This window comes from Saccoglossus kowalevskii, chromosome 21, assembly GCF_978046115.1.
Source record: "Saccoglossus kowalevskii chromosome 21, keSacKowa6.1, whole genome shotgun sequence".
In the NCBI taxonomy this organism is placed as follows: Eukaryota; Metazoa; Hemichordata; class Enteropneusta; family Harrimaniidae; genus Saccoglossus; species Saccoglossus kowalevskii.
This window is the reverse complement of record NC_140661.1, coordinates 3,325,506-3,334,750: the sequence shown is the minus strand read 5'-3', so window position 1 is coordinate 3,334,750 and position 9,245 is coordinate 3,325,506.

The following is a 9,245-nucleotide window of genomic DNA, read 5'->3' as shown; positions in this document are numbered from 1 at the left end:
CCAACATTTTGTTAAAGACTGCATTGTAAGATCTCTCCAATGATAAAGTCCAGAATATTCTCCATTCACAGGTGGCTGCTTTATCACACAATGGTTCGTATGTATTAATATTCCATAATTCTTTTCAAAATTACTGTCACATTTAAGACTTGCGTTGATGTCAACTAGGGACTGATATTTCTGAATCATTGTGTCGCGGATGCTCTGAATATGATTGCGTTATATGTGTTTTAAGTCAGATTTGAAGCGAAGGAATTACGTGAAAAATTAATGCGTAATTTGATTTAATATTTAAATTGAATATAATGACGTGTTATTTGACCACATGGATAAAAATACAATTACGAACATTCTTATCAAATATATTGAGACTATGCAATTATTCGACAGTTAGATGCAAAGTCGTAACACCACTCGAGATTTCACAATGTTTCATCGTCAATTAAGGGATATAACGGTTGTCATGTCATATTTCGTCGCCGACTTAAGTGCTCTGTGATGATCCAGACATGGTTATTTCTTGTTTCAACGTTTCGAATATTAAATATTCATTTGCACATGCATTAATGGTACACTTCTACATAAATCTCTAGAACCTCTTTATATGAACCGATGTCTTGATTAATATAATAGTATGAAGGTATTATTATCGTTTGTATATTCCCCATTTTATTGCGTGCCTACACATTACCCTCTGCATGAGAGAGTTTTTTCAAAGCATTCTTTGACTGAAAGAAACAATAATACAACAGGGTTGTAAGTTAGTATTTTTAAAATAGGTTTCATATTGCGATATCTTTAATAATCGGCAACCTGACCTGTAACTTTATCCAAGGGTCAAGTTTCGTTGTTGATGTCAATTTCACTATCGATTACCCCTCTACTAATTTAAGATAGCCAAATTATAGATACGGTTTGATGTTAGGAATTTTTTATAAGATGACAATATGTACGTCAAAGCTGAAACATCGCATCCGAATCGCTGAGCTTGTCGAGCAAAGAATAGCGTGACTCACATTGTCACAGAATTTCAGAAAACGTGTTTTTTTGTTGGGCGGGGTAGCGTATTTCAGGAAATAGAAAGGGTATCTAAACTTAAACGTAAAACGTTTTCCCAGTGAGGTGCGGTGATACGGTGGCTGTCTTGTATTTCCGTTTTTTTTTGTAATAGAGGAGGCAACAGGGGATTAACAATAAAAAGTCCCACAGTGGTGATGTGGGCAGACTTAGTGCTCGTATGTAGACAGATTTGACGTATGTAATTACTACCGTCAATTTGTACATTGAGTTATTGATTATTGTCATTTCCCCCGGGTGGGGAATTAGGCATGCTTAGAAAAAATATAAAAGTTCTTTTTTTATCCACATAACCATCCTTGAAGTAATGGCATGTGCATATAATAGTATATGTTAGAAACCGTGTGTCACATGAACTGACAACATTATTTAATATGCGAAATATATGAAAATATGAACAAAAAATGCTGAAATGTTCAAATATTTTGCATATAATTAGTCAACGCATACATACAGATACTTATATCGACAACTTACTCTCCACACTGTAGATATCCATGGTGACATGGCAGTGTGACAATCACACTTTCTTCTTCTGTCCTATTTCATCTATGCCATACCTTTATTGAAATCTCAATTCAAATTCTTTGTTACTAATATAAAGGATTTCGAAAGATATTGATGGAAACGTTTAGGATACGGGATTTATTCAATGAATCACAAAGCAACACCTGGGATTGATTTCACATATTAACTTAACCCTAAAAGATAGAGGTTGAAATACTGAGAGTGATTGTTGAATCTTCTAACGAATCTGGTTGAATCAGTAATGAAAGCTTCTCAGTTCAACTGAGAAAAAATTATAATATACGTAAGCATGATTTTTAATTTATTGTTCTTTTATAAATATATATAATTATTAGTTTTTCATGAACTTAAAATCAAAGTTGAAACTATTCAATCAATACTTTTTATTGACACCTGGACTAAAGGAAGTTTGCGTGATCAATATATATATATATATATATATATATATATATATATATATATATATATATATATATATATATATATATATATATATATATATATATATATATATATATATATATATATATATATATATATATATATATATATATATAGCACAATGATATAGCTAGCACGTGTCGCGTTATTGATGATATCGTGGTGGCAGTAGTTCGTTTACAGAATGTCTGGCTTAGTATACACCAATACAACCACAACGTATCTACATGTTTTATATGTATAAATAGTATTGATTCCAATGCTGATATTGCCATGGATACGAATGGGTGGTCTATTTTTAATATGATGGTTGAACTTCAAGAATATCCCAGTAGCATCATTGCACATAATTGTCAATATTGATAACGAAGTTAACGGCACAACTGACAACGCTGTTGACAAATTAATCATGCAACAACTCTATGATAAACTCGAGGAATTAAGTTATTATATATTAGTCCACGTAATAATCTTCGGAACCCCATATTGTGAGCAGCACAGTGTCAATACTTTAATACAATTTATTTTGCAAGATATTACGGTAAATGGCGCCACAGAAAAGGAGTAGGTTAGTCACGGCATAAATCACACAGATTGACAGACCATTGACCACCAAAATATGTATTTAAATAACATGTTTAAAACTATACCCAATGTCTATACCAAATGACAGATATGTTTGATATGTTTTTGACAATGTTGTAATATAGTGTTGAAATATAAAGGCCTTACTATAGAGCTTACTCTGTATTCATTTTGTGCGTTCTCACAAGGAAATCCTGGTTTACTATCAATGATTCAAGAAAGAAAAAAATGTCCAGCGATATTCCAGTTCATTTAATATCGTGTATTATTGCATCATTATAGTGTTCAACAAAGAACTTTAGAAAAACATCAAGCACGTAACGTAACGACCACTTTCTAGCGAATTTGTCTACCAATACCACAATAACATGATAACCTACAACTACGGGTTAGGATATCAACCATCAGTCGTTGATAGTAACGTCGCTGGAGCTGGGTAATTTAATTATTTATTTTAAGGATTTAGATTTATTTAAAGGTAATGTATATATATTTTTGGTATCTTACTTTTAAAAAAATGTTGAAACCTACTTTGTTGTATAGTTTATGAAAGCTTCTGGTTTAAGTAACAAACAAAAGGGCAATGATAGAAGATTTGATTCTCGAAGTTAGCATTTAAATGTATTGATGATGTTTAGTTAGGTTATTATATACAGATTGTTAATTCTACTAAACTAAAAAAACCTTTGTTTCTGCTTTCTACGTATATTACCAGGTGATTAGTTATGGACCAAACATTGTGAGATGACGTCATTATATATCCACATCGTCATAGCAATGCTCCCAATCTCTTAGTTACAAAGATTGTTCCAGTAGGCGTCAATATCAATCGTCTGATTGATTGTGACTCAGATATTCGTGCTTATATGTTGTTTATTTCTAAATACAATGAGTAAATTATAAATCGCTACATTTAACTGCGTACCAACGATCAACAATCAAGTAAACTGACAAATATGTTAGTTAGTTTCATATGTTCAGTTACGAATGTTTGAACGTGTATGTAGCAAAATCAACTTGGCAACGCATAGGTTTATTTTAATATATATATGCCACGAATAATTAACAGATTTAATATGAATTTTATCAACCAGACACTTTTTAAATAATGCCGGTTAATTCGACTTCCCTAATCGTAAAATCGCAGCAAAACAAATCCAGCAAACCAGTAGTTTCTCTTTTATTCGTTAGATTATCTGACAACAATGGTCACATTCTCTTAATATTGTCATTTAATTCGTCATGCGGGAAGTGTTGAATATATTCAATTTTATAACACTCTTAACGAAAAACATGCTTTCATGCAATTTATTATTCCATGACAATGTAATATTGATTGCGCAACACTAAACCCAACTCTGAATATCACCTTCAATTATAGAGCAGGCTTTAGTTTGTGGATGTCAATATACGAATGGTGTACTCTCACACTCTGTCGACACATAATAGTGGGTTGTTTCCTATGCGTTCCTCCCCCATCACACACAAACGCACTCTCTTGGTGTTTTTAAAAGAGGCGGAATGCATCGATTGTGAAATTCTAGTTCAGTTCATCTTACTCTGCCTGGTACAATAAAAAATTGAATTGATTTTTCATCTTCCGTTGAATTAATCAAGGCTTGGTAATCAGGTTTCAAAGTCAACATAATATGGTTACGAGGGGTCAATGTACATATTAAGATTAATATTGTATATGTGATACGTCTTTTATAATATGTCTTGTTGATCATTTTTATTGCAATTCTACATAACAAGGGGAATACGATAAAAATTATATTAGATCCTGATCTTACGGTCATCTGTTTTTATTAATATCGCAATATATTTCGTAATTTTGTAACGCATTATGGAAACAGAATATTTACTTATATATGCTAGCAACGTAAGAATGGCAATTAATTTAAAGCAGTCGCGGAAGCAGGAGTATATATGACTAGCCGAAAGTTAGATAAGAGGTAACAGTTTTCATTGTGCTACTCCTTAGCAACAGTGTGTACACGAGTGACGGTGAAACGTTAATTACCCCGGATGTACCCAAGCGAATTCATTTAATATAGCAATTTCATACTGAATTAAAATCTAGTCGAGTTCAATTACAAAAAAAAGAAACAATGTATAAAATATAATATGAATATAAATATGCTCATATATATCATAATGTTGAGTTGACATGTCGGAATATTTCGTAAAATACAGTAGTTGTAGTTCTCTTTATAACATTGCTCAACTAAACCTATTCACGAGGTAGTCACGTGATATCATTGACATTGTGGTAGCACTATATAGCCATGGTGAATTACTGTGTATCTACGAGTCATATAGTGTGACCTATTTAAAATAGTACAACGATTTGCATTATCACATCAGTTTTCATAAATGATAATATTTACTCCTTAACACAATTTTTGACTACATTTTAAAGCGAATGAAGACAGGAATAACTCGCTGAATATAGGAATCTCATGGAATCAATGAAAGTGGACGAAGTCAATTATTCTATTGTATCCTAATTGGTCAGCTTAAGGATGACATTCATATTGTAACAACTATAACAACTTGTATCAATTGTACTGCCTGGAGGCGTTAAATATTGTGAATGGGATTTTATTTTATTTCTCAAATCCGCTTTTATCGGAAAGCTAATTCCCCAATTACAGGTGACGACAATGGCGCCTATATACTCGTGGCATTGAGAAGGGATCATCTAAAACGAATTGATATGATATGCTAATATAGCTGACAGCAAATATATTCCACTAGTATGTATCTTTTCAATTAATTACAACAACTAATTAAAACAATTTATCATATCGTAGAATTATGAAATATATCGTCTTGTCTTATGTACATATAACATTAACGTTTGATTGTATTAGACCTGCATTAATAAGTGCATATACTACAGCAACACAGCCTTATTATCACACTGATGATAAGATCACGATGTCAATGAACCGCCACATTAATGGAAAATATGACGACACCACTATATCAGCTATACATGGTTTTATAGACGAGGGTAACAATCTCAGAGCAGCTGAAATAATTTGCAAAAATAAGTAACTATCTGTTTTGACACCACTATATATTGCATACATGGTTTTGTAGACGAGGGTAACAATATCTGTGCAGCTGAACTAAATAAAAAAATTAATAACGTTTTTGTCTTGCCGAAATGAAAGGAATATCTTCTTCGCCATGTCACGTCAATTCGGTTCATCCGGAATGCTATCAGACGCTAAGAATATATTTTACAGGAAAATCAGTGTTTTCCATGATTGATGGATCTTGAGTGTTCTGTCAACATACAAGTATCATATTATAAAAAAGGAACAGCGTTTTCATTTTAGTTTAAAATGCCAATTCCCCGGCGAGATGACATCTTGTGAAACATCGACAGCGATGCTTTCTCTGAAACCCGATGCCCTTAGCACGGGAGAGGCGTGACTCAGATAAGCGATCAGTCTGAAATACCAGTCATGTGGTTTGTGATACGAGACGCACGTAAAAGATAAAAGCAAATATGGGGTATATAACTGAATATAACTGGAAGACAGTACAGTGACCTATTCCAGTTAACGTGCGACTGCCGCAATCATTACCTTACGTCATAGATGTGCTTCGCCGCTAGATGGCGCACTTTAAAGGAATGGTGTAGTATTTAGGTAACTTGTTAACAGGTGAATGTACATAGTAATTTACAATGTTTCGGACAACTTCTACACGTTGTAGGGGAATCAATCAGTTTAGTTAGTTAATTTGCGTAATTGTAGCAAACAACAACAAAATTTACTAGGCCTAAAACTAGAGAGAGGAGTGCTACCATGCTTTCAAAAGTGTGAGCATTTGGATACCACAACATTCTTACAGTTATTTTATCAGAGTACAATTTTTGCAATCCATGTGTTTTCCGAATAAATGCAATTTTGCATTGGGGGTGGGGGTCTACTCACTAACGTTGCGCCGAATGCACGATCTTACTAGGGGGTCCGGGCATGCTCCCCTTTAAAAATGTTGAAATCTAGACCCCTTGAAACGCATTTCCTGCATTTTGAGAGGCAAATTTTGCTGAAACAAAGGGTTACAGCTTGATTTTAGAGGGGCGACACCCCTCAACATTTTTTGAGGGGGCGAGATCACACCCCACCCCACCCCCGCCACTGCGACCACATGCGCAAATCCAGGATGACATCATTTAAGGCTTTACGCCCTCAGTGTTTATCTGTCTGGAATAGATAAAATACGTGGCTGTGCGTGATTGAAACAAGTTCTAGATATTGATACAGAAGAATTTATTCCATACTCAAATCTATTACAGTAGCACGTCCACAATAAGTTATTTCTACATAGTGCCCCCCGGAGAGGAATTACTGAGGTTGATACATTGCGATGTCACGTGTTCAGCAAAATCAATAACTTATATATTGATTGAACATGTTATTTCTATTTTCCCAGCATTCGACATAATTCTAATTTACAACTTTACCTGTGCAATGTGAGCGATCTTTTCCCTCAGTGCCTTGAATAAATCTGTTGACAATGACACGAGTGATACAAGTATCAATAATCTTACTGCGTTGATGTCAAATACACAAGGACTAGTAAAAGAACAACGACCTCACCTCTAAGGCATCCAACTTAATTGTCTAGCTATCGTTTCGGAAATACATTTTTGCACACACACTCCAATAACGGATTTACAATGTATCACGTGATCAGTAGACATAATTGAATTCGACTCCAACTCTTGAGTGTATAGTAATTTTGAATCTCTATATATTGCTGTCAACAACTATAGAGGGCGCCATGACATAATAAAACATGCCCGGAAAGTGCTGTAGTACTAAACAAAGGCACTATAATGTCGAAGGCGGAAAAGTTCAACCTTGATTCAAACTCAGGATACGGATTGTTCATTGAAAACAAAGCAAAACAAGCTTGTTTTTTTATTTTATTTTTTTTAAATCTTTAGTTGTGCCATAGGAAATACATTATATTAATCCAATTTCAGCGTACAAATAATTTGTTTAACAATAACCACTGCCAGTACATGGCAGGTACTAGTATACACTGGCTCATAACGGCTGGTATGAATCACTGGATATTATGATAATGTAAGACATGCATATCCATCTCACAGATGATGGCATGAATACAAAACTAATTTTTTATGGAAAAGCAAATATAATAGTAAATAACAACTATGCCCAATTGATCTGCTCTTTTATGGATGATTGGACGATAAAATAATTGGCATGTTCTCTGCTGGGAATAATTAAAACTTTGAACTAGTGTCAGTTCGTCAAATTTTCAAAAAAGTTAAGTTGTTTTCAAATTCACCACAAAAGACGTTTTAAATGGGAGATATTCTGAACATCACCTGACTCAAGAATGATGCTGATGTCTGATGTATATATAAAGTTTGAACGTGATGAAAGAAACAATTCTAACCTAACAATCGAAATAGTTCTATTGTCTTTGTAGAGTGTCCTCTCTTTCTCAAAATAACATTCTGCATAATTTACAAGTTACAAATGATAGGAAAAATAGAGAATTGAAGTTATCTTTACAAAATGAACAAATCTGACAGAAATCCACCCAAGATACCTACATATCAAGTATTAATTTAACTAATTCTTTTTTACCAAAAGTGGCAAAAATATTTGCCAAAAATAGAGAATTGAAGAAATCATGAAATGAACAAATACGACAGAAATCTACCCAATTTACCTATATAACAAGTACCAAAGCAATTGAACTGTTAGTTTTTAAGAAGTCAAAAATAGAATTGTTGACGAATAATAGATGGACAACGAGCAACAGACAATCACCAACAATGACAGCAAAGCTAAAAATGGCCACCAGTCGGTCATTTAGAATCTGATCTGAAAACCAAAATAATGTGCAGCAAGATTTTAATAATGTACCAAGTTTGAATGAAATCCATCTGCACAAGAAAAATGAATTTAAATGAATTTTGAACATTGGAGATGAATGGAGGCCAAACCATAAATCCCCAGCTTACATACACCAAGTTTTACCATCTATATATTGGTATATAATAAAGTCACAACTTGAAACTTCGAGATCTTCCGCGAATTATGCTTTTACAGTTCAGTGCTTAGAACCAGCTTACATACACCAGTCTGGGTCACCCTATTATTTTATTGGCATAATTTGGGGGGCTTTGCCTATTTAGGTGACATTCCCATAAGATGATGACAAGCTACTTTGAGTGTATAAAGTTGGTTGTGTAATTTACTAACATATTGAGAAGTTTCTGTATTTTTTTCATCATCACTTCAATTATGTAGTTACGGCACTCAAGATAGCTTCAGGACATACATGTACTAATACATTCTTTGTACTACAGTTTAATAAATATTGTACTTAGTTTTCCCATTATATGTTGTCAGTCATTCGACTTTTACCTTATCACTATGGTTGCAATCATACTACCCATGTTTTATGTCATTCTAATGCATTGAGACTCATAGTTCATGATTCTCTGTTAGTATTATCGAGTGTTTAGTTGGGAAACAGCTATGACTGGTTGTGTCAATAGACTAATAAACAATTGCACAAACAAAATACAGGGAAATGGGGCCGGGGAA